We start from the raw sequence: 27,528 nt of genomic DNA on the forward strand, positions 1-27,528 counted from the left end.
GACAAATGAACGGCAATAAACATTAACAGAAAAATTGTTAATATCAATACACTTCTTTCCTGGGGAGAGTGTTGATGGAATCTAAAGCCAGGTGAAATGGTACATGAATGTTTAGTCTCAGGTGGCAACTTTTGCAGATAAATTTGGACTAGGCTGCAATAAATTCATGGCCCTGCCTGTTAAAGCTGTCAGCAAAGTGTGAGGAGCCCAGCCAAGATGTAACACAAGAATGGATTAGCATCTCTCAGTCTCCCTGGGATAATGCAAACTCTAATCTAGCTGCATTCCTGGGATAGAAGTAGGACATCTGACTGACGGAATGCACTTTGTCATCAAAGCATAAGCCTCGATTAAAGATAACCCAGAGGTTCTGGAGCAACATAAATGAATGCAGCAAAAACCCTCTGAATGAGAATGACAGAAGAGATGGAACCTAAAAGATTCTTAGCTAGGATTTGTCATATATTTTGGTCTTTTGGGCACTGGCCAGACTACTGCCAGTGCTAAGAGATTGGTGTTTTGATCCAATTCCATGACAATCAATAGATTGCAAGGGTGTATTTTATATGTTCAGCAAATCGGAAGGTGCCATTTGGAGATTAATTACTCTGTGCCTTCTATCCACATGTGCTTGGCATATGTTCCATTATTTATGTTCTCCCCAGATAGATCAATAGATCTATTGGTCTCCTGAACAGGCTATTTTTTTTTCTCTGCATCATCATCGTAACCAGAGAGCTGACTGTATTACATTGTTTTGCTGTGTTACACTTTTAACTTCTTTAGCTTCACCCAAGAGTTAAAACAGTAGCTAATCCAAGCTCATCTGTTTTTCATTTGGAAGTTTGGGCATATATTTTGTGAATGAAGACACATACCCTGACAGATAACACTTACTGTATTCATCAGGAGACACATGAGGTTATCTCAGAAGTGCAGCATAAAGACTCAGATGTCAGTAGAATATAAAAATCCAAGGCACAAAGAATTAATGATGGGATGCACATTGTGGCCTTGTCCTTTCGATATAGATGAGAGCAGTGAGCGAGAACATGAGGTCATGTGAGGAAAAACCCCGATGCCCCAGTTTTTGTAGCCATCAGGTTCCTTTACAGCAGCATCTGTTATACCAGAGTCACTGTTGTTTTGAGAACTCCAAAACTCCAGTTTTGTTTACACCTGCTTTGGCCAAATGCAGATGGTGAGGCAGCGATCCCATGGTCCTGGGTTAGCAAAGGGGAAAAATGGCATGCTGTCTTGTTTGGGGAAGAGTAACAGTGGCCCTTTGAAAGACTGAGGGGCTTGCTGAGGTAGCCAGTTAGAGGCATTATTTAAGGTAATATCAGAGGTCTACAGTGCTGATACAAGGAAAAAAATTAAATCAGGCTGTTTTGCATGGTTGTCCAGTGGGAATGACTGAGGACTACTTTCTGTGCTTTTTCGTAGAAGGCTGTAGTTAAGAAAGCCACTGTGGCTTGTTGGAGGCTCAAGTGAGGGAAGCAAAAGATTATTTTTTTTATTCTGTGGTTGTGTGAAGCGAAGGATTTGGCAGCAGACAGGCATGCTAGAAAATTGTAAAGTGATGGAGACAAAGCTATACTGGCAACATGGAGTGAGTTGAAGGAAACTTTAGGCCCACTGAAAAATTAGAAAATAAGTTTGACAGTTATGTCTGTTTGTTTCTTCTCTAAAATAGACTGCTTTTTCCTCCAGAGAGTCTGCAAAAGATGTAGGCATGAGTAGCAGATGCTTCAATTGCAAATTTAGAGAGGCAAGCTGTTTGCCTTATGATTCTCATTCTAGAATCAGCCCCACAAAGTATCCATTGCAGAGAAATTATAAGGTTTCAGCACATCTTGTTTCCTAACTTACCCTTGGAGAAAACTTCCTGGGCTGGAAATTCAGTTTGCAGCACAACTGAGGAGTGGAGTAAGAGCTGAGGGGGAAAGCATGATGTGTGTAGACAAGATGAAACAAGTCAGAGGATCTCCACCTGCCTGTTGTTAGCTTACATAATTAAGCAAAACCAAACCACCACCAACATCTAGAGACTTGTATCCTGCAACACTCCTTTTTTTTTTTTTTTTTTTTTTTTTTGTCCTCCCTAGATTTTGGAGAGACTGCACCTGACCTTTGTATGCGCTGACTCTAGATGTGCCAAGCAAGCAGTTCAGTAGCAAGCTAAGTGGAAATAATTATTTTAATTGGTGTAATTGGATTACACCAAAGTGTTTTTTGGGACTGCTGTTCAGCTTCAGATAAGTTGTTCAAACTGTCCTGGCTACACATCACTCCTAAACCAACACATTATGTAGGGATTTAGGCAGAAAAAAGGGTACTGGCCAGAAAAATGCTTCATTTACTTCAGATTTGATATTTAACAACACAAGGAATGTAGTATGGATTGCAATAGTGTTTTACTAGGACAGCAGATTGTTTTTGTAAGCTGTCATCATTTCACCTTGCTTTCTCAGGAAGTCATAAGGTTATAGGTATTTTCTTAACCTTTGTTTCTTGCTTGTCATCAACAGCTTAAATCCCATCACCATCAACTGTGGACAGAAAAAGCAAAGCTCTGTTATACAGGACCTTACCTTTTAATGGGAACAGGTCATCAATCAGCTATCCAAAGCACCGAAGGCCCTCAGTCAGCATAAATTCTAGAGACAAATAGTGGAGATCAGATTGAGATATGCCTGAAAACTTGGGTATCACTGGTGGTGAAATAGTTGCATCTCAAAAGGTATTTGACTGCAACTGATTATATCTGCTTTTAATTAGCAGAGGAAATAACTATCAAATCATCAGTGTTATTTCCCTCCACAGCAGTTTTGGATTGTTTTTTTGAGACAGCCTTCCATAACCTTACGTACTTGACAGCATATTTTAGCACTAACACTTGGTATGGCTGCTGCTTCTCCTGAGAGGAACTGTGATTCTCACTAAGGAAACCCACTGAATGCGATTAATTCATTTACTGTAGCATGGTACATTACACTTAACAGATCAGCGTTTGCTACTTGTAGTTGGTGGCTGAGATCAGTCAGTGTCAACTGTGAGCTAACTCAATTTCAGAGTTTCAGTGTTGGTTTCATTCCTTGGCTTCTGCCTGTGTGTTCTTCAAGTTGAGATACAATTTGACTTTATGTGCACAGTCCTTTTCCTGTAGATCTTCTAAATGAGATTATAATTAATGACATAGCTAATATCTCCTGCCCTTGGTGAGATCATAGCAGGTTACTCGAATGCTACCTGAAAGTTGGATTATGATGGCCAGAGTAAATGTTTGGTGAAGATAAGTAACTGGATGAAAAAATTAAATACCCATTGGTTATCCGAGGAAACTGAACAGGGAAAACAGGCAGGAAGAAATTGTAAGAATGGTTTATTCACATGGACATATGGTATTATATTAAACATGCTAAGTTTGGGGTATGCCAGAGCCTCTCTTTTTTTATTACATCCTTAACAGTCAAATGAACATGGTTTTAGAAGAGTGGAATGTTTTAAGCAAACATTGCTGACCTAGATTTTCAAAATGGGTGAGCTTGAGGACACTGTCTTCATTTTATGCCTCGTTAACTTAGCCTGTTCTTCAGAGTTTCCATGGAAACTACCTCCTCTTCAGTGACAGACAGAAACTTTTGATGGTTCAAGTGAGAAGGTAGCAGGAGGTACTAGGGCAGAGAATGTGTTACAGAGCCCTAATGGAAGAAGGCAACGAATGAACTTTGAACATAAACAAAGGAGTGATAGTAGACCACCATAAATGTCAGTGCATTAACAGCTAGGATGATCCAAAGTTACTAAGGGATGTCAAAGTACAAACTTAACAGAGCATGATCTTGTTCTGATAGTTAATGTAGTTAAGCTGGGCTCGGGATAGAATAACAGAGATCAATCTGACTTTCCCATTATGGATGAATAAGCAGGGCTCCAACCCAGAATTTCAAATGCAACGGCACAGAGAGAGTATTCAAAGAGCACCAAGCCTGATGCAGCTTTGTGCATAAGGCACCTATGGTAAGAACGGGCTTCTGCCATATGGCCATATTGCACCCGATGCGTTTCTAGGCTACTGTATATACTGCACTGTCCCTGTCAGTCTGGGATTAATGGTATGAAGTTGTTATTAATTAATATAACTACATGATTGTATTACAGATTGAGCTATTATTCTTGGCTAGTATCTTAAATTAATTGTAGTCTGATATTTTTTTTAAGGACTTCAGAAAATGCAGTCAGCAGTCATTGTGCATTGATGTTCACTGGATGTTCAGGTCTCAGCCGCATTTTAAAAAATCACAGCCATGAAACATGGTAGAAGCCAAATTTTCCAGTAGCACTTCCAAGCAGGTGCAGGTGGTTTTTTCAGGCTTAGCTACTTCACTTATTTGTACGAGCGTGCTTTGTCACTGGTATTGGGTTATTAGCTGTCTTTAGTGCCCTGTAAGGAAGAGGTGCAACACAAAGTGTTTAATCTGGTTCATATGGATATGAGGAGAGGAGCAAAAGTCAGGCTTGACAGATCCATTGTCAAGCTGAATATATCCTTATGTTGAATACAAAGTGCTTTTTTCTTTCTAATAGTGTAAGCCTACCCCATCTCTACAGTTTTAGACTAAAACATTTACATTTTGCTTTGAGAAAACTTTAAATTTGGATGCATTGCTTGTAGTTTTACATCTTACTAAAGTGATTTCATAGTTTATAAGTCAAAAGTGATATAAAGTGTTTAGATTTGTGTCACAACAAAAGATTTCAATAGAGCCAGACTGAAAATTGTGCAGACAGTTGGGCATTAGAGAACAGAGAGCTGTAGGTATGATTCTGGGCTCTACTATCATGGAATTCTGGATAAGTTATCTGATACTTCTCAAGCCTGTATTTTCCAATCTGTAAAGTAACATGATGGTATCTATATTTTTATAAGCAGTTCTTTTAAGGTCTAGGAGTTGAAAGGTCTACATATGTCCTGGGGGGGGCCTATAACAATTACTGGCCAAACAATAGGGCTAACTGCAAGTCAGAAGCCCTTGAGTGGTGCTGCTGTTCAGTAAATTAAGTAAATTAGCCCTATTCTTTTACTTTCTAGATTAAGTGCCTTTTATTGCCTGAATACCGAATTCATTGTAAGCAGAGCTGCATTGGGCTCCTGAGAGGGGGACAGGGTGTCAGAGCTTGTCTTTCTCTGCCTTTTTGCATGCAGGTTTAAGTTGCAGTCATGTAGTTGGTACACAAGGAGATACAGAGTGGAGGCGGGTCTGGCACAGAAGCCTGTTGAACATAAGTGTCTATTCCATGAGGCACAGCTGGCGTAAAGGCTCAGTGCTCATCAAGCTGAATTAAAAAGCTGGAGTGTAAATCTGGCAAACTTCAGATCAGCATCCTAGAGTTTAAACACAGTGCCAGCCCCCCACCCCGTCATTGCACTCTGTTGGGAGCCAGCAAAATACAAGATGAATTGTAGAGGCTTTTAATGTGATGCTGGCGAGGCTTTGATTGGAGCTCTTGGCTAGCATTGTGTAATAGATCATCTCCAGTTCCAGGGAGTCCCACCGTCCACCAAAACAAAGACCACAAACCTGAAAACTAGTACTAGTCCCCCAGAGGGATCTTGACAGTATGCAGCAAGTCAGCTTTGCTCCTTGGGCTTTACTTGTGAGATGCTGTTCATTGCTGGGAGCATCCCTGTGAACTTACTGCCCCCTTTTCTGCAGAAATCAGTCATGGGTGACAAGATCAGCTGAGCCTAGAGCTGGGGAACTCTGCCTGGCTTGTGTTTAAAAAAAAAAAAAAAGTAAGCATCACAAAGCAGATACAGTTTGTGTTATCACAAATAGTGACAGTGACACTGTTCTCTCTGCTTTGTATGCTATGTCCTTGCTGTTGTATCTCATGCAATGGTTTGCTCTTAGCTTCTTCGTTTGCTCTGCCTGTGTACACTCTCGGCCCTGTGCATCGCTAAGCCTGACTTTACTAGAGAGGGCTAAACCAGAGATCCAGGCTCCTTCCTTCCTCCCTTCTGCCAGGTGAAGAGGGGTGCCGAGCTGGATGCCACTTCTGCTCAGTTCTGTCTGCCTGTACTAGACCGTACGATCATCGGGGAAGGTGGCAGGTGCCAAGCTGGCTTGATACCCCATAATCTGTTAACCTGATAGTCCCAGACCTTGACGCTTGTACTGGTACGTTCATTTGTAGAGCTGTCTGGGGCTTAAAGAAAACATATAATAAGGGAACTAGGACTAGCCTGCCTGAGCTGAAGTGTCACCTGAAAAGGGTAAGTGGGGACGAACCTGCTTTAGGGAGTTTCTTGCAACCATGGACAGTTCGACTGGCCTAACACTGCAAGGGTTCTTCCCTCGCCTATTCTTTGAGCTAGGGTAGACAGGTCATTTCAGGGGACTCTTGTTTATCTTTGAGCTTTCAAAGGATTGTGAAAGCACAGAGCAGTACAGAGATAAAATAACACGCATTTCTTTAACATTATGGAGTATGTAGAACTGCAGTTAGCTTGACTGTATGGGAAGGCCTCTTTCAGTTCCTATTTTCATAATCATGTGGGCATGGTTATTTGTAAAAGCTCAGTTGCTGTATGCAGCCTTGAGGATCAAATGCTGCTCTCAATCCCATAAGCCTAATTAAAATATAGTTAGGCTGGTATGTTAAAAATGTTGCTGTAGCTGCTGAAGTACTGCAGCAGCATGCCTAGACGTAAAAGGAGAGATAGACACATGAAGGCACAATCAAGGGGATTGCTAGGCCAGGAGTGCTACAAATGGTTTGACTGTGACAGTGATCTCTCAGTGTCTATGTTGCCACATGTTTTTCCTATGTTTTGAATCAACCTTTTCATAGAAACTGCTGAATTTGCCTCTTGCCTGGGCAGAGTCTTGGCTTGACCACAGGCCAGCTGACCTCCTCTGGCTGCTGGTCCTTCACCTTCATGCCTCTGATGGCACAAGACAGATATTTCCAAGCAATATCCCTTCTTCACAGGGATGGGAGCTGCTGTTGCTCTGATTTCTTGGAAACTGGGCTTTTAGGTGCACAAGGATTGTGAAATAGAGGCTGGAACATGCTGTTTTACCAGACCTCCTTCTGTGTCAGCTGTCACATCCATAGGCAGAAGAGATTATGCCCACTCAAGTCCCCTTGAGTGGGGGGTAGTGGGATCTTTCAAGAGCAGGAACTGGTTAGTCCCAACTTCTCCACATTGCCAGTGATGCAAATGTCTGTTACCCAAAGGCTGTTTAGAAAGAAGCCTGTCATGATAATAAATGAATACTGAAAACAATGTCTTATGACCAAATATTATGAAATCAGCAGACCACAAAAAATAGCAGAAGTTGCTGGGGCAGATTCTTCCTTTGCTTTGTGACTATCTGATCTACCCTAACCTGCCAAGTTATTTGCAAGGATGTTATTTGCTGAGCTCAGGGCATAAATATTATAGCACCCCTCTGTATTTGCTAGCATGGTTAAAGTAAGGAAAACGTATACCAGCAGGAGATTTGTGCTAGTAATGCAATTCATTGCTACGGCTCTTTAGAGGCGGAACTCACAGTAACGATCTTGTCTGAGTTTTGAGAAGATTAAATCTAGGAAACCTTTAGGATCTAGATAGGGGGTTTTTATTATTTGTTCTGAGAAACAAGTACCTGCGGTTAATGTGATGAAGTTAGGCAGCTCCCATCTGACAAGGAAAGAGAGCACCTGACCTTCTTTGTAAGACACCTAAAGCAGAGATTATCCTTAATTATCCTCAGTATTTGTCCTATAAGTTGTCCTGTGGCAGTTACAGGCATGCCCTGGCTTGGGGTGCAGGGAGGAGTGCCCTGGGGGCACGCTTCCCTGGGGTGGCCCTGGGAGGCAGTGTGTGCCCGCACCAGCTGAGACGCACTGTGGGGTCAAAATCCTTCCTCAGCTTCCCCCTGTTTCCAGAGATGGGCAATCAAGTTGCTGAGCTTTACCACAGCTAACGTGTTGCTGTCACCTGATGTCTTGCTCCAAGTGCTGCTGCTCTGGTCAAGAGCAGGGCAGAAGCCAAGTCAGCCCTTCGCACGCACGTGCCACGGGGGAAGAGGGGATGGCTCCTGCACCCAAGCCCAAGGTCCAAGGGGGGTGAATGGGGAGGCAGGGAGTGCTGTGTTTTCCTGTACTCCCCTGCCTGGGTGGAGAGTCCAAGTTACAACTGCATAATCACAACCACCCCCAGACAACTCACTCCTTCCATGAAACTCTCTGAGTGTGATTAATTACATGATAAGGATAGAAAATGGGTCAAAAGTGAAAAATAGCTTTGTGCAGGGGTTAACTGTGGGCGTGTGTCCTTTGCATAGCCCAGTGGTGCTCATGCTCTCTAGCTGCCGCAGACTCGCATCCTCCAAGACCCTGCTGATATCGGGGTAAGACAGGGCCTCACCTGTCTTTTGAGATCTCTCAACTTTTGGACTTGATGTTGTAATTCCCTGGAAGCACACTGCAACTTGCGTTTCTTTTTGAGGTTGTGGTGGTTTTAGAGTAGAATTGTTTTCATCTACCGTCACCAACCAACCATACTTGGTGCCCAGTGTGGATGGAAGATGGGGACAGGCAGCAAGAAGTGAATGTGTGACCACAGTGTAATGAGTCATAATCATCAGGGTGATGTCATCAAATTGATAGCTAAGATTATGAAGATATGCAGATTTTTTTTTTTTTTACTTTTCTCAGAAGGTATTTCAGTGACTAAAGAGTCTGGCTTGACGCATTTAATTTCTTTGAGGTAGTGTCTCACCTGATTGTAGAACTATCCTGACTAAACATCTGTCATCTTATACTGCTATGGATGTTTTGGAAACGTCCTCTCCTAAGCCATCATGAAAGCATCCTGCCTTTCGTGTCTGGAATTCAGCCCTGTCCTGATTAAGCAGAAAGTCCCATTCTTCAGAGCCAAGGAGGAACAGTTTTATTATAAGTTTACATAACTCAAAATACTAAAGGGCCCTAAAATTGGCAGTGTGAAAAACTTCACAACATTATAAACCACCCAGGCTTCAGCACAGAAAACAATTTATTCTTGTCGTATAATTCCACAGCACCAGCAAACAATGCACAGCTCTGCCAGCCTTTCATGAACTTTCTGGTCAACATGATGATTTTCTTAAGAAATAAAATACCCCATCATCACCCAGGAAGAGGTATTTTAGCCTAGCTTTACACACAAACTTAATCAGAGTTTACCCGAGTTATCTCTTCAAGTAGAGTTGGACGGTAGGGAAATGGTTTCCTTACAGAGAAGTTGCACCTGTCCAAGTTTAACTTAAGTCTGTACTGTCTTAAGATATTCAAGTTGTCCTCTTCAGGCCTAGAAACGAAAATCCAGCTGTTAACTTGCAATTCAAGTACAAACTCTCAAGGACAGAGGGAATTCCTTTGTCCCTATAAAGCAATCACCATGTGCCCTGAAGCATGAGGTTTTCTTACTATGCTACTCAATTTTTTTTTAAGATCTGGTGAGTTAATTATACCAAAATCCACTGTTTTCTTTCTAAAGAGTTTATTGGGCGATTTCCCCAACACTTGCTTATATCTACCAAGCTCACTGGGTAATTTTAATAAAGTTTTTTCATTGTTACTAAGATCTGCCAAATTTATTTTGCAGATTGTCTCAGCATGAAAGGTGTCATGAAATCTACCTCTGCCAGGCCAGCTAGGAATTGCCTCAGACTTTCATGACTGGGAAGAAAGTAGGAAGTATAGGGTCTCTTGAAGAAACGAGGAATGCATTTTATGCATTCAGATGCTTTAGGACAAGCAGAGCTGAGGCTGGGATCAGGCTCCCACCCTTTTGCCACAGCTTATAATGTATGTTCTGTAAGTGTCAATGTTAATTAGACTAAATAAATCTTGTAAGTATTTGGGAGAGATGAAAGCAGAGGCCTAAGAAAGGTAAATTCTTCTCTTAGTGCAGGGAGATTGCCAGGGATCCCAGGACTCTGCAATACCCTTCCAGGTCACCAATTCAATCCCTCCTAATACAGCACTTTATCATCACTTCCCACAAAATAATTTTGCCACTTACATACCACACTGCTGTGCAGCATCAGAAACCCGCTGGTGCCATCACTGTGCCCTTGAAAGTAGATGTCCCACAGCAATGACCACTGCCTGTGAGAACCCACCTTCTCAATGGCCCCTTGATCAGCTGCCTCCGTAGATGCCAGAGGACAGCTTTTGTCTACCAGGTCCACTCATCCTTGTTCCTTCTGCTTCAAACTAAACTAATGCAAAGAAGAATGTGAGGGTCCATACAAGGAGTTACCAAGGAACAGGGACTGCTCTGTAAGTCCTCATTGGTGTTAGCTAACTCCTGGGACAAACCCCAAGATACAGTCCCTTCAGATCAGCTTGACGTGCGTGCACTGGCAAAGCATCATGGATGCTTAGGCAACTGTTATCAGAGCTCTGTTTATAAATACAAGATTTTTAATTTGGCTCGAGTGCTTAAACTCACTAGCAGGCAGGCTCCCCACCCCCCCAACAAAAGCACAATAACAACCACCACGAACAATCACTGTTTCACCTCTCCCACATTAGCTATTAATAATGTTAATTTACTTCCTTTGAGAGATACCATATGTTCCCCTTCCTGATCCCTCTACAGGCATAAGAAAAAACTAAGGAAATTAGAGAGACTCCATAACACTGATGGCAACATCCAATGTCTTATCAGGCTTCCTGTTGTTGGGAGTATTGTTTTCCTTTAAAGATTAATATTTACAATGGTTACTTAGTTATCTTAGTTCATTTGGTGACCATTAAAGATTCCAGCCCTGAATGCGATGAATGAACCTCCTTTTATTTGTCCTTGATGACTTATTTGTCTTGTGCCTTGTCTGGCTGAAAATCAAGGAAAATAATTATTGGGTTGGGCTTTTACTGCCATTTCACATGAGGGCTCAAAGTGCACATTTCTGTATGGTTTAGAATGGGAGCCCTTACCCGCTGTTTCTGCTGATGTATGCATATTTAAGAATATATGTTTTGTGATTACAAGCAGAGTTAAAATAGGTATTTTTCTCTATTTTTCTTAAGCTGCATGCCTGGGTTTAGTACTCCTTGGGGGAAAAATGAGGGTGTTTCACATTTCATCCACAACTGCAGCAGCAGCCATATAGACTCACCAAAGCGGTCTCTGGTGGGACAGAAAAGACGGTGTATGCCTGGCTGCTGTGCAAAGAGGTAATGGTCCAGCCCAGGGTCTACCCATAGTTTTCCCCTGTGCGTCAGCTGAAGTTCAGAGGGGTTTCTCAGTAAGGGCAAAAGACGCAGTCACTTTTCTCTTGTATTTATTAATAAAAGCCCAAAGGCACAGCAGGAAGTGGTCACTCAGAGATGGGAGTCTCAATCCAGCCACCCGCTTCCAGAGCTACAGAGGCATATCTAGGCCTCTTCTAGGCAGGAGGGATTTTGAAGTCACCTTGAGCTGTCTTCGTCCCTGCTAAAGAGGAGCATAAAAAACATCATTGTACTCACAGGGGTGTTAGACCCAGCCCTGGAGAACACCACTGGAGACAAACACGGCCCACATTACAAACATTGCATTCTAAATTTGAGCTGGGTGCAGCATTACAGCAGGAGTGAACATGGGTGCATGAACAGTTTCCAGTGCATCCTGGTTTTCTTCTCAGCACGGACCAAAGATGCACCTTGCCTTCCCTGGAAGTGGAAGCTCCTGTCGTCTCACTGTCAGCTGCCCTTAAAATAGAATCATTTCCATCTCTGAGCGTGGACCCTCTGCAACTGCACTTCTGATGGTAGCCCCCACACTGACCATCTCCCCATGTATCTTTTCTACCCCAGCCTATTGGTATTTTGTCAAGTAAATTCCTCTGGACCACAAAGGCCAGGATTACAGTCAGGTCTATTTGGTATATCTGCATGTGAACCGCCAGACCCTCGTGAGCAAGCCCATTCTCAGACGCAGTCAGCTACTAGAGAAGGGATAATTTATAATAGTGACATTTCCAGAGTTTCGCTCTCTTTTTCTCCCCCTTACCCCTCCCAGCGCTTGCCCTCCTCCCAACTGGTGAACGTGGGACAGACCATCCCAGCTTTTATAGGGGAAGGCTGGTCTTCTGGGTTCTTTGCAGACTGCTGTCTCATCCTGAAACTGCATATTTGATGTGCTTTTATAATGAATTCATTTGCACCATGACAGATGTTTCTGATATGATAAGAAACACGGCCCAGGGGCCAGTGGCGCTGTAGAGCCACTTCTGTTCCTCACCTGAATTGCAAATGAGATATTGCTTTCTTATCTGTTAAAAAACATGAGCAACTGCACATATAAATAATACGCCACCAACTGCCAGCTGTTTGTGCTAATGACATTCTTCTTAAAAGAATAGCTCTCCCATCATCTGTTCTTTTCCCTCTTGCAGAAAATCTGGAGGTCTTTTGCAAGTGCAGCAGGAGGTTTTTTCTCTTTAAACTACAGACACAGCAGTGGCTTTAAAATAATTACATGTGAGCAAAATCAGCTTCCGTATTTATGATACAGGTAGTGCCTGATAATTTTTTTTTTTTTTTTTTCTACTTCCTTGTCCTTTTTCCATATATCTCTCTGGGCACGAAAGAGAAAGTATCAGTATTACTTTCTGTTTCTTGGTGAACGCTTTTTACCTAGCTCACCCTCTTTCAGTCATTTCAGGGTTTCAGTTCTGAATGGTATGGAAGAAAGTTACTTAATGTTTAACAATAATTTTTTCTTTTTTTTTTTTTTTTGAAAATATGAAAGAGAGTGGTAAATCACTTTTGTCCTAAGGTTTATAAAAGCTTGTTTTTTAGATACCTTGAATATAGGGTGAAGGTGAAACCATCTCTAGAATTCCAGGCACAGAAGCAAGCAGGCCTGCTCACTTGGTAACCCTTATTATTAAGTCTTGCAATCAACAGAACTTAAAAATACAACCAGGTGAAGTTGTTCTGGTAATTTATCTGCACAATATTTTATTAGGGTAAAACTGAGAAATGCTTTTCAGCATTTTGCCAGCTCCAGACGGAGATGTATTTCTGTTACAAATGACCTTCTGGGGGGAACTTGACTGCAGAGACGTGATTCATTGGCAGCCTGCTGGTGACAGCCTTGTTTCTATTGTTCTAAAACTCTGGTTTCACATTTCTCCTGTTAGATAAGCTGCAGCCATTAACTACACAGTGAGCTACAAATAAAGTGTGATGTAAGAATTAAGCTTATTATCTGATTGGCAGCATGGGGCCACTCTTCCAGGTTAAGGGTTTGAGCAGATTATTTTTTTTTTAACAAAACTTTGCTTTTTATTACATTTCTGAAAGCATTGTCTTCCCAAAACATAAAATGTGCTTTTGGAAACTGTAGTGTGTGTATATATAGTGTGAGCTATAAATAGTCTGGAGCTAGTTCTGCACAGTACCACTGTGCAGAGATATTAAGGACAGATTCTGATTTTTATGGGGCTACTGAGAAACACCAGTCTAAAGCAGTGGCTTTTAAATTTAATTCAGCTTGTTCGGATTCACACCAAGATCAGAATCTGGCTGAGGACTTTAAATGTGTTTTGAGGACTAAAGGAGTTTGGCAGTCTCAGCTTAATCTTAGTTTTAGTTGGAAATTACATATCAATTTCTGGAACTGTTATTTGGGACTAATACCAAGGCAAATGAATTCACTCTTAAGTGAGGAATGGCTTGATTATTGTGCTAGCTGAAAAATAGGTCTATATACTCCCACAGCTCAGATGCTGTAAATGGATGTACATAAGGATTTAGAAATGGTTGCTATTCAGCTCCTTCTGATGGTAGGATGACTTTCAGCAATTGAATGATTTATGATAATGTTGATATTCACGCAGGCTATTCAACTGCCAGGATAAAGACCACAATGGCTGATCAGGCTCTCTTCAGGCATAAGCTGGTTCCACGCTGACGTTGGAAACAAGCTCTCTGGCTGGAGCATTATCTTCGCTGCTATGATGTGGTGGGGGCCATGGGGAGGGGGAGAAGAAGAAAAGTACCTGTTTATAATGGGTTATCGACCATGTGTTATCTCTTCTGCTGTAAAATCTTAACAAGACGAAGCATGGTAGCATTAGTAAAGGCATACGCAGCAGGGTCAATGCCAGGGTATTAACCTTACTTAGCAAATTTGTGATAAGTATAATACATCTCTTGTTTCCACAAAGAATTTTACAGCAGCTTTTGGTCACATGTTAGAACTCGCTGCCCTCTGTTGCATCCTCTCTCACATTTGGACAGTGAAGAGAAGGGCTGTTTGCACCATTTTCTTGTGCCCTTTAACTTCAGTGCCATTTTGAGCCCTAATTCTGGGTGCCTAAATCCTCTTTTAAGTCCATCGGGTACACCTAAGAGAATGAGTCAGGCCACCCACGCAGTAATGCCTGAGGCGGAGGAGGTAAAGGCTCCTGGGCCTTGGTGGTATGCAGCAGCTGGCTGCATGGTCAGCCCTGCCAAAGCGTTTTGGCATTTATTTCTGTGGCAACTTGCTGTGCAGGACTTCAGGGTTCAGTGGAACAGCTCTTGTTCATTCTAGTGAATGCTCAGTGCCTTTTTTGGAGTATTTGGAGTATTTGCTTGAGGTCCGTGATGGTCTTGGACATAACCGAAGGTGTGTAGTTTCCTTCCAGGGATGATCTGTCCTGTAAGATTTACACTGAAATGCATTGGACTTTCCAGTCACTTTAACCACTCTTGGGGGCAGGACTTGACTCCTACTTTCACTAAGTCTCTCATATGCTGTCCTGACAGCTCTCAGAGGCTGTAGAAAGGGGGCAGGAGAGGCAAGAACAACCCATTTTCTATATCACTCCCAGTTCATGTAACGCTGCACGGGGACACTGCAAATGGGCCATACTGAAATGCACCGCAGTGGGGCCCATCGTGGGTGCTGGGAAACAGAGCACATCTCAGAGCTGTCTTCAAGGTGCTCTAGCTCATGCTAGAGAAAAGGAAGAGACCTGCAAGGATCCAAAAATCACTTTGTCCCTCTAATACTGCTGTACCCCCCTTTCTATACTTGCTATGAATATGCCACTAGGATAGCTGCGAATGGGGAACTGCTTTTCCACACATACACAGATGCTCCTAGACCAGTGACGCATAAATCTGTAAATTAATAAAGCACAAGATCTAAAAGCACACCGGTGCAGCTCACTCGGATCCCATTGCTGTAAGCTCCTTTCATACCCACCAGGCATAGCCAGGCCACTAGCAAGTGGCAAGGGGAGTCCATGCTGCTTTTACGGAAAGGTGACTGAGCCCACCCAGCAGTCTCTGCCACCCTCTTAGGTTTAGCTCTGGCTGAGCCTGTCCTCTGCATGGTCAATCTGCACCCCCTGACCTTTCTCTGTTGCTTCTTCTGCAGACATGCATTTCTTGAAACAATAGGAGCTGGCCAGATGTAATCCCAGCCTTCCCTTCTAATTCTGCACCCTCACGTGGTAAACACGTCAATCTGCCGACCATTTATTCTGGTTATTCTACTTGTTACCAATAGCCCTGGAGTTAAAACTTACAGGTGAGCACTTTTTACTCCTTAGTCTTAGCTCTGGTGCTGACTGTGGAAACATCTCCCCCTGTCTTCAGTTTGTTCAGGCAGAGAAGGGAGTTTTTGTGACATTGCTCTGTTGTTTATCTAGGCAAGTCTTGAGTGTTTTCCCGAAGAATTTGTGAAATACTCTCTGAATGATCAATGGCAGAAGCATATGACTCCAAGTCACTGGACAGCAAGCTATTCTAAAAAAGCATACACTAAAAAAAGCAAGTCTGAAAGACTATCTGGTATTAGAAAGCACTTTATTTAGAGAAGTGCCCATCTCGTGAGTGAATATCATGTCATAAGGCAATATTGTAGCGTTCTTCAAGGGCTGCACACAGAAATAGGTTCTGCTTTTGTGCGTGACACATAAATAACACTACACTGAATGTAAATGTCTTCAGACACAGGTTCGAATACCCATGATCTGTGGTCTCTTTTTTTCCCCTTCCCCCTCCTGACTGCTTGACCCCAGCATCGCTGGGCTATTGATTCATAGTCTTGTGTGCTACTAGTTTTAGGTTCCCTGGTCTTGTTTTGGCATTCGTGCCTTTCAGCAGCTTCAAAGAAGTTGTCTTAATTTCACTGGCTCCAAGTTTGGAGGATCACTGTCATTTCCCAGATGTGGGTAAAGTGTTTCTATCTTTGGGACTGTAGATTTGGTGTCTCAGATCCAATCTGTTACCATCATATAGTATAGTTAATCTTATTCTAGAATTGGTGGAATAAGACTCGCTGCTCTCATGTTGATGTCTAGCTGCACTCATTTTCAATGTCTCTCTGTTTTCTGCTGGGCTGGTTTAGGGAGTAGTATGCCAGTGAAGGGCAAGAAGTAATAAATTGTGGTGAATTATTCCTTTTGCCACCTTGCTTTTATTTTGAAGAGTTCATCCCTTCCTTTCAAGCACTATGGGGATTTTTCAGTTTCACAAATAAGATCTTATTTTGTCTGGATCCTTTCCCTTTGACAGGTGGAGAATCACATGGGAGGACCCTTGAACTTTCTGGCAGACATCTTACTCAGACTTACAGATTTTTAGTGAATTTCCTTGCCACTTTGCAAGATTCTTTCACTAGCTGTTTTTTCCCCCTCTATATAGCTTGTATGGTTAATGGGCACAGATTCAGAACTGATAGGAGTAAAATGAGCAAACATTATTATCTTTCCTGTAATAAATTGAGCAGAATGGGTCCCTTAGCATCATTTCATGTACAGTTCTTGGCACTGGGAGCCTTACCAAGATATGCCAGCTCAACTCTCGTTCCTCTGGGAGGGCTGTCAGAGTCACCAGCAGAGTTCACTTTAGACTTTGTCTTCGTCTCTTCTGTTGTGGCTGCTATGTGGTTGCATGCCAGGTTTGTTTCTTTTCAAAAGCACTTTCATCTTTTGCCTGCCTTCCCAACCTCCCAACATTATTGCTTAGGGCAGACCTTCTGGTACCCTGAAGTCTAAAACGAATACATTGAAGTTATTTGCTGGAGTCTTTGTCTGTGCTGGTAGTAGTAGGAGAGTGCTGTGGACATTTAATGAAATGAACTACTATGATTATATTGTGTCTTCATAAGTTATGATGGAGATCTAGCTGAACTCCACTCCCTTATCCTTTGACATCTACCTTCTCTAAAAAATATTTGCCGGTGTCATAGTCTAGTGGGCCAATAAAACATATGACTTATCTACTAGAAGAGAATCCTGAATGTGTCTTTGCTGAGATGAAATCTATCACCTTCCAACACTTCTACATGCTGTTTGGTTTCTTTGGATTAGCAGGAGGAGCCCAACTGTTAGGTGAATGGTCTTGTAATCTTCAAGAGAACCATCTCTGTTCCAAGGTGGGGGAGTATCTGTCTTAAAAGGCTTTTTTCTGTTTTCTTGGATACTTTACAAATGTTGCACCTGTACATGAGAACATCATCCAGCTCTTCAAAGCGTGCTTCTATACACCACTGAAACAAGAACCTATCCATTTGATAAATCAAATGGGAGTCTTATTATATAGATGCCAAGTAGCTACAATAGCTATAGTGCAATTAGTTTTTTCAGCCATGAACCTTTGATACTGGGCCTTTTCTTCAAAAGGAGGGTTTATCTCCTGTACTAATGAAAACCTTTTCAGTTGTACATCTGCTGGTTGGTTTGTTTTTTGTTTTTTTTTTAACTCAATTCCATTTAGTCTATGCAGAGTGGAGACTACCAATCTTTCTTTAATGTGCATTACTGGGATGAATAAGATTGTTTTGATTTTGGTATCTCTTCTCCCTTTAACCATACAGTTTTTCCTTTATGCAGAACATTATTCATGAAGATGCATGTTTTCTAACCATGAGGTTGGATTAATATCTGCAGATTTGGGATGCTCCATTATCTCTGGTAAAATTTTTAATTCCATCCTAGTTGAAGCAAATCCAAGTTTTGTTTTGTTTTTTAAAAGAGGCAAAATCCAACCACAACAGACAAAGCTCCCCTGCAAACCTGAACTCTCCTGTCCATCTATACCCCTTGGCTGAAATCAGAGAAGTCTTGGGCAGAGATGTTTCAGACTATGCTCAACTCTGTAGCAATAACCACACCAGCTTCACCAGCTTCTCGAGCCTGATCACTTTGACATCTTTACCAGTTTTCCATTTTATAATGGCACAGAGGAAGGCAGAAGGCAAACCAGACCTTGGTGCACTCTTATAAGCACAGTGTGTCAACAAAAGACAAGAATAAAGACAAATACCTTTGCAATTCAGGAGGGATCAGCATCCCTTCTGAAAGTGCTGTATAGTAGCAATCAAGTGATGGTTTCATGCAAATCATTACAGGCTCAAACAGAAACTTCTTTTTGCTGATGATGTGCTCTGGCGCTCATCAAGTTTCACTTTAACAAAGCATGACTTCATTTTCCTCACACGCTGGCCTGCACGGCCAGGCCGTGGGGCTTTGCCCTCATATTTGAGGGAACGAGAAGTCCCGATGTTGGCTTCAGTGGTTGCCTTTCATGCTGAAGCCTTTTCAGCCTAATCTCTTTTATTGGCAGCAATCAAAGCTAGATGCTTAAACCTCATATGGAGAGGGAATAATTGCAGAAAGGGGTTGTACCCAACTGTCTCATGTACTCACACGTGCCTGAGTGGTGCAAAGCCAGACCCCGAATGTCTTTCTCCTCTCTGTCTCCTTTACTGGTCTTCAGTAACTTGATCCCCTCAGTTGCATGGATGGTGGTAGGTCCTTTCATAGACTCGTTAATTCATATTAACTCGTTCCCCTTGGACTCAAGATTTATATTCTATGTTTTCCCAAGGCAGGTATGAAGGCTGGCTGCTCCCAGGTGCTGCCACTACTGCTAAGCTTCCACTTTACATTCCCCAAATTCCAGCCTGGTGTGTCTAGGCAGATATCTCTTAGCCATTTAAATTGAAAAAACCGTAACATTGAAATACACGAAGGTCAAATAGAAAGTCAAACAACTGCTTTAGGCATAGAGTAAGAGAGTACCAAGTGAGAGAGATTCTGTGGGCAGCAAAGCTAAAGGAACTGGCCTTTAATGCAGGAGTGGAACCACCTCTACAGAGACGTGTAGGCTGAATAGGGATACGACGTGAAAATAGGAGAAATGGTTAGCTGCAAAATTCCCAATTATTTTTAATTCAAGGGAAATTCCAAAGCAGGACTAGCAGTAGCACATCCAAACTGCAAATGTTCTGAAAATTTAACATTTCTACTAGTGTTTTCAAGATCTGTTCAAACCACTTTGCCGTTGTTTTTTCCCCCCACCCTCTTACCAGTGAGAAAAGATGACGTAGCAGAGTTAGAAATCTGAGTATTAAAATTTTCACTAACCACACATTCTCAATGACCGTAAAGAGAAGGACAAACTGATGTGAAGAAAAGCAGTTATTAGATTTCATGCAATAGCATGCGTGTGTGAGGCAGTGAGGATGCACGGTGTGGTAGACAGAACCATGTTAGCATATAAGGAGTGATTTGGGTATAGTAGTGGTTATATCTGAATGATCATGATGTGTAAGTAGAGAAAATAGTGATATTTCCAGAGAAATTTCTCACTGCAGAGAAGCAAAACCCCTGCTTTATCCAGGCACAGGTGAACTTTGCAGCCAAGTGCTTAATGCCATACCAGGTCAGTGGGGATATAATTGTCTCTAACCAGAACAGTCAAAAGTTACAGACTTCACTATCTGCTGGCTGAGTGACACCCAGAAATTCTTTCTAGACTTACAAACAAGCAAAGAGACAAGTTTGAACCTGAACTTCAGGGTAATCACGCCACTCAGGAGCATAAACAAACATGCCACCAACAGGAAAATTATTCTTGAGGCGTCACTTTTGACTGATCCAGATGAGAAGTTTCCAAAGTTAGGGTCGCGACCCCGAGGAGCGCTGATGGAAGAGAGGTCACGAGCTCGGAAATGAGGTTGCGAGCCGAAAAGCTTGGGAACTGCTGATGTAGACAGATGAATGGTCACGTCAAGGGAGTCCCCTTGGAATATCCTTTTTCCCCTCTCCTGCCTTGGAAACAGTAACTCAAGTGAGTTTTAAAGCTGACAAGACTAGCCTGTTTATAGCACGCGGCTGAGTTTTTGAAAGTAGATCTCTGGAAATGAGCCCAGGATGATTAGGGAGATTGGAGCAAGGAAGGCTCTGGAGGGAAGGATATGGGACAAGGAGAAGGGGAGGAGAGGCAGGTCTGTGGGAAACAGGATCTGCCAAGCAAAAATAAGATTCAACAGTGTTGATGGGAAGAGATGGAGGTGTTTTAAGGTAGTAGTGAAGCTTTAGAGTTGAGCTTGGAAGGTCAAATTCTTTTTATAAGAGGTTCAAGTGACATGCCTGTGCTCCTCCTCTGTGAGGAGCCCCGGGTGCTGAGCTGGATGCCTCAGTGCAGAAGCTTACTTAGGTTTTGGTGGAATTAACGTGTGGTCCAAGTAAGGTCTGTACAACTAATGCATATGCAGAAATAAGGTAGTACATCTTTAAGTGAGCTTCCAAATAGCTTCCTTTACTGTCCTTGTGTTTCAGAAGTTACCAAAGCTAGGCTCTGAATTTGTGTGTTTAAAAGAAAACCACTGTTATTTGGAACTTCGGTGGTTTACTTTATAACACTCATACTATTGAAAAAAGTAGAAAATACAAGCAGACCAGAAAATTAGCATATCTTAGGCTACTAATTTTGTATCTTGTCATTAAAAAGAAAAGCATTTTAAGTTTTATGAATGTTTGGTAAAGGTCTCTAAATGTTGAATGTTGGAGATTTTTTTTGTGTCATCAGTAATAAACAGTTGCTAGTGGTGTAAATGTTCAGCCCAGACCAGGTACTTGCAGTGCCCCAGTTGCTGATGGGAGCCCTATTTCTCAGAAAGCCTTGCAGAACCCCCTTGTGACCATCAGGCTGCTGTCACACCTCCCGTGCCAGAGTCTCTGCAGTACAAGTCTTCTTGTAACCAAGCCTCTAAGGTTTGTGGAAACCTGCTGTGAGATCTTCTCTGGAAATCACAGAAAATAAGCAGAGCACCAGCAAGTCAGGTGGGCTCTTATAATACCAAACTGGTGTCAGTAGAAAAGGAACATTGTTACCCTTAAACGGATATCTTGAGCAATGTCCCTAGCACCCTATTTGCCATCCCAGGGCATGGAGGAGGCAAGCAGTAGATTTTGGGCAATTAGGAGGGAGTATAGAAATAGCACAGGTTCAAGTCAGGGTGGGAAATGGGCGTGGAGGTTGATAAGCCAGCACAGACCATCGTCAAAAAGCAAACATTAGGTCCTTGTGGTGCAATACCTAGCTGTGGCTACGTGCTAGGTACAACACATAGGTAAAGTCAATAATATTGTGTGGTATTTATTTAATAGTGTTATGTTGAGAGGTATTCGTGGACAGGGCGGTTTTTGCAGCCAGTGGATTTCCTGAATGCTGTCTTTCAGGCTCAAAATGGAGGGGCTGGTCCTGCTCCAGTGCTGAGCGAGGTGAGCCAGTCCTGGAGGTACTAGGCCGGAGGACAACGTGGAACAAAGTTGCCTGGTTGTCCCAATTACTGTTACAGGGACTAAAATATTGACCCAGAGCCATAGCCGCTAGAGAGAGCGGAAGCCGGGAGACGGTCTTGTGAACAAGACCCTGAGAGCAAGTAGAGGTAGGGTTTCTTGAGCCTTAAAACCACTGGTGGGATGGACCTAGGGACTTCTGAGCAAGGAAACTCTCTACTGCTGCTCGTTTGTGAGCCCTTTTATGACTGAACTCATGCCAAGCCTGTACAGCTTCAAATAGCAGCTAGTTGGTCAAGCAAGTGATGCCTAATCTTCAGGCTTCTGTGTAACGGGTCCTAGGAGCTTTGCTCTTGAAGGGACCTAATTTTGCAGGATGCTCCAGACTGAATTTGTAGGTAAGACTCCATTAAGACTTTTATGTGCATATCTCTTAAGTGCAGAAATAATTTTAATGAAGCCATAGAGATCATCTGCATAGAAAGTTACAGGCATGCTTCAGACATGACCAGCTTGGTGCAGAACCAGCTCTTACCTCCAGTTCTGGTGACCCAGTCTGGACCAGTCTCCACAAGTTTCTCTTCAGGGTTTAAACCAAGCCTTTCGTTTGTTTGAGAAATTCAAGGCGCTATTTTCATAATTACCTTTAGTTTTGGAGCTGCCCTTAAGGCTATTTGGAATCCATTGAAACCTGCTAAACTTTAAATCAGAAGTTCCTGTATTTCATGTGAAATGCACAGAAATCAAGTATGAGGTTTCTGCGCCAATCTTGTGGAAGTTTGTTTTAACTTCCAAAGCATACTGTGTTTTCTTGTAAGAAACTGGTAACTTCTGTTTAATGCTGAGCTCAGAATTTCAGGCGGGCTAGTTTTTCACATGAAAGCATGTGACATCAGTTTCCCAAACATTTCCCCAAATACCTCTTTCCAGTCTGCAAAATAACCCATGGGGAAAAAAGTACAGATCTTGTCATGATGCTTGAAATTGTCATGGTTTTCATATGCAACTAGTGACGATGCAAGGTGAAGAAAGGGTCTAGGGGCATGTTACAGGATATACATGGCCAACTCCTGCCGTGACTCAAGTGACTGTTGGCTTTAGTACAGTAATAATCGAGCCCTGGAGCTGACCCAGTCCATCTCTTTAGGTACATTTAATCTCCAACATACTAATGTTAGTAGATTTGTTTGGTTTTTTCCTTGATACTGTCTGTAAACATCTCAAGGTGTATGACATCCTCTTCACAGGGAAATTTTTCTAGAGGACTGGTAGGAATTTTTGATTCTTACATGCAGTCTAACTATTCCCATTCTTAATTCTTCCTGTTACTGCTGATTACAGAGCTCATGACTGTGATGGGACCCTTAAAATAAACTGATACCAGGTTCATATGTCAGTTGTCAACACATAATGTGAGGGCTCGTTCCTATCCTCCTAATGGCGTTCCTAGAGACCAAAGGGAATTTTTCCTGGACAAAAAAACCCCTGTTTTCAGCATATCCAAAATTTGTAAGTCTTCAGAATAAGTCCTCTACCCAAAATGTAATACTCACAGTTGAAAGCCAAGCATGATAAAAATGCTAGATAAAAAGCATGAAAAAAAAAAAAAAGGCTTTTTTTTGCTACAGGCTATTACAGAGCATAGCTGTAGAAACAGATCAATTCACTTAATGAAGTGCCTTTGGATTATAAGTTTTCTGTTTGTAGACAGCAGACTTTTTTTGTATTTCAGTATTGACAGGGCTTCTCCTAAGGAGCTGTGACCTTTAATCTCATTATGTATGGATTTGTGTATGTGAATGTGACATATGAATTTGTTACCAAGATACTATTTGAAGCAAACATCCTAGGGCCTTCCTAGGCATGTTGATGCTGATTTATGAGTCATCTCAGCCCAAAACATTATTTTGTATTTTTACAATATTTTAAGCTGTAGAGGGAACATCAGCCATCTTATCTTACTGATGCTATCGGGTGCTTTCCATTAGTTTCCTAATGTATATCCTAGAGACAGCCAGACACGCACATAAGTCTGGATACGAATGGCACTGAAATTAAGCTGGATTCATTTTAGTTTATCAGAAAGGTGGAGCAGCTCAGCTAACTACAGCAGCTGATCTATAGCAGGATAAAACCTTGACAAGTTCTTTCAAGCTTGATGTAATTTGCATCGTCTTTTGTCGCTTTCCTCATCTCCCTTCTCCTTTCCTCTTCCCTGTATATTGTGATCTTTTCTTCATGTATACAAATGCATACTGCTGCATATAGATTTTTCTGCTGTGGCTGGTCCAGTGGTGGAACTGGGCAGACTCATGGCAGATCCAGGCACAGGCAGTATTCCTAACACAGAGACCATCTGTGAAATGGTCTGGGTGAGCTCTAACGCGTGTCGTGGTTTCTGTTGCATTGTTGTTCCCTTGTTTCTAATTTTATATGATAGTGACTATTAATTAACAACCTATTAGCTAGTTCTGAGAGTTATTCTGGAACGTGGCCTTTAATAATAGAGGATTGATAAATGGCAGGGGAGTCACTTCCAGTCCTGCACTCCTTCGAAGAATCCTTTAACGATGCACAATATTTCGTGGTGCTGCATAATAGCTATTTCTGAATTCCAGCTGCAGCTAAGGCTTTCGTTTTGGTCCTGCTGGAGTTGCTGAGATTGTTTCATCTGATGGGAGAGTATGTTCAAAGAAGAAATACTAAAATATGGTGAACAAAAGTATATTTACAGTATTTCCACCCAATCTGAAACATGATTGCTAAAGGTCTTACAGAGTGTCTGTAGCGTAGTCAGCTGCAATATTAATGGCACTTTACTGAAAAAGTACCAGAGCCCTGTAACTCTCCTATAATAAATGAATTGTAGATACAACTCTCAGCACAAAGAATTAGCAGGATTTATACTGTGTTCTCCTCATAAAGAATGAGTCAGTTCTCCCACACTGAGCATGCTGAAATTCTCAGAGAAAATGCAGCTGAGTGTGGTTAATTATTATAATTTCGTTTAGATATTTTTGTTGTTGAAGACAATATCATCATAAATAATGAAATTTATGAAATTTCATACATTTTTGTCAGTGCATCCAAGCTTTGTAAAGGAAGATTATGGCTGAATATTGCAGTTTGAGAACATTAGCATAAGTTAAGAAAATTATTTTCCTGAACATATTATTTTTTTTTTTAGAGCAAAAGTTTACTGAGAAGTACCTCACTTTTAGTTTACAGCAATCAGAAAGTGAAATTCTTACACCTGTTTACAAGTAGGGGAAGCTGAACTTCAGGAAGTCACATGATTTCCAGTAACACCCCATATATAGACATTTAGATGATGAAAGCAGTGGAAAAAACTTACCATTATAAGTCTCCTGAAGCTAACATGTATTATCTCTGTGCAGCCATGCTACCATATGTATGGTATAAGGCTCCTTCCCCCTTGGTTCCGAGAATTTATATCACTAGATATTTCGGAGAAGTCACAGTCTCAAACTGAATGTGCAGTGGCTGATACAGGGCGGGACTTTTCTTTGGAAGCTCACAGTGACCATATCCAGTAGAAATAAAAAGTACAACCCCTTGTGTACCTGACTGCTATTAGCTAAGTAAACATGCAAATCTCAGGCAAAGAATAGTGTAACAAAGAGAACAACTTTATCAGCATCAGAAAAGTAGTATCTAGAAAAGGAAAGGTCTACCGTTAGCTAATAACTCTTGGATGTGCATTTTCTGCTAACTCGTCACCTCCATATCCCAAAATGACTACAAGCTTTGCTTCTTCCATCTCCCATACAGGACAGTATAGCTAAGAAGAGATATCCTGAAATAATGTGATATATGTTCATGTTATTGGATAAATATTACAAAAATATACTGCTTTTGTTGTTGTTAATCTTGCCTGCAGGGACTGAGGTCCTTGTTCAGCTCCAATGAAACAGATTGATTAATTCCCCAGGTCTGAGATGTTCCTGTTGTCTCATCTGACTCTTCCTGCATCCTGAAGGCTGTGTGCTCTTTCTCTCTGGATACCTATGAATGCAATGTGGAGAAACTGTTTGTGCAGCTCAGTATGATTTATTCCTTTGCTCACCCCCCAGGCTATGGTTAAAGGGGAGTTCAGAAACTGAACAGAATCATTACGTCAGATATGGTCCAAAAGTGCTGTGTATTTTCGCTTCAGAGAAGGGAGCTGAGCTAAGTCGCAATAAAAGCAATTGTGGGATTTTTGGAAGAGAGTAGATGGCATAGGGAGAAAGCAATGTGTTGCAAGTGGGTAGATCCAGCCATGGGTACCATATGTTTTGAATCCTTGTGGTCTGGATAGTGACCAACCAGTATTTTTAGCCTGAGGCTCCCAGCTCCACCCCACTGAGCAAGGAGTTCCTGCTGCTATAGAGTCCGAAAAGTAAGTGCCTATGCCTTCGCACCCTGGAGCCCTTCTCTTGCTTATCAACATAAATACAAATAGGGCACCTTTGCAACAGGACATTTGCAGAGAGAACTGGAGCTCACTGCTGCCCATACCCGGATCTTCTGCAGGCTGCTACTTTGATACATTTCTGCATCATCAAACTTCACCCAAATCCATGTTTGAAGTACGGATTTCCTACAGGCAAACCTCGGGCTGAGGAGAGAGCCTGGCCTGTGCAGAAGTCTCAGTGTTGACTGCAGGATGCAGAATGAGATCTGAAATACAGGGGTCTGGAAGGTAGAAACTTTGTGTGATGAGGCTTTTCTGTTCTTATAACTAAGATATTAGTACAGTTGAGCTCCTTCTTTCGTAATACACTCCTGTGATGACTACTAAAACCATCCCTTCAGAGAAGGTCTGCAGCCAGTTATCCAGATAATGAAGAAGGGCAGGGAGAGGGAGGGGAGGAGATCACCCACAGCTAATACAAAACATATGCCAGTGAGACAGTGACTACACAGTGTGTTCATCTTTTAAAATGTAAGTGCATCTCCTCAGAGCACAGGGATAACACGCACCAGGAAACTGCCTGCAGGTATGAGTCTGTGTCCTGGCTGTGATGCAGCCAAGGCAAGATGGAGTGGACCAATCCATGGCCCAGAATAATCCATCCATGGATAATCAAATGTTATGGCCAAGACATGGTTTGACAGTTTTCTTTGTTAAAGTATCCATTGTCAATCTGACATAATTAAAAGTCCTGCCACTTACATTGTTGTTCTTCCTCATTCTAATTAGTAACCGGACTTGGAGGTGCTCTTAAGATCAACTGAGGTATATAATGTAATTATATAATGTAGTTTATTATATAAAATACAAAGATAACATTGATGAGGAAGTGGAGAAAGTACAAAACTCTGTAGAGTGCATGGCAATGCAGCTCATAGTCATGTTTTGAAGATTACTTCGATGGAAAAGGCTTATCTTCCTATAAGTAGAGACATTTCTCTGCTGTGACATAATCTCACTTTTTATCTTGTCTCCTTTATTCTTTCTGGAGAAAATATATAGAGAAAGATAAAATACCCTCTGGTGACCCTTACATCTCAAGAGCCCGTAATGCTGTGTGTCTGATGACAGGTAACTTTCTAACAAGTTCCTGGAGGAGTTTCACGGTTCTCATTAAAATGGTTTGTTGGTTTTAGGACACTAATCTGCAAGTTGAAATCCCTAACTGTAGAGAAGGTGCAGACCCTTCAAGAGGCACTCAGCAGTACCTTCAGGATCAGTCCCTTCCTGCCTGCTCCAGCACTGTTGATGCCAGTGGAAGTTTTACCCTTGATTTCAAACCTAATCAGGCCTGAGCACTATGGTCCTTTCTTTCCCCTATCCCTTTGGGCAGCTAAGATGCTTATGCTTACGTAAGGTGTGCAGAAACTGTGCAACGGGGAGGGCTTTGAGCCATGCGTGATGGGAGCTTTGTCCTGAAGTGCTGACAGTCTAAGTTTAGATTTAGCGCAATGAGCAAAAGTAATAAACAAAAGTTGGTAATAGGCA

At 42.1% G+C, this 27,528-nt stretch overlaps 2 long non-coding RNA genes across 2 annotated transcripts in view; one reads left to right on the plus strand and one right to left on the minus strand.

The window, feature by feature from the left end:
* LOC142603154 (uncharacterized) overlaps nucleotides 1-27,528 on the plus strand; it is a 136,351-nt gene that overhangs the window by 92,925 nt on the left and 15,898 nt on the right. The gene's annotated exons all lie outside the window — the stretch shown is intronic.
* Nucleotides 23,937-27,107, minus strand: LOC142603155 (uncharacterized). The gene is made up of 3 exons (XR_012837033.1): nucleotides 26,085-27,107; nucleotides 24,634-25,589; nucleotides 23,937-24,234 (listed from the first exon to the last, which is right to left on the minus strand). It is a non-coding gene; the product is annotated as an uncharacterized LOC142603155 (long non-coding RNA).

Source organism: Balearica regulorum, chromosome 10 (assembly GCF_011004875.1).
Source record: "Balearica regulorum gibbericeps isolate bBalReg1 chromosome 10, bBalReg1.pri, whole genome shotgun sequence".
Lineage (NCBI taxonomy): Eukaryota > Metazoa > Chordata > Aves > Gruiformes > Gruidae > Balearica > Balearica regulorum.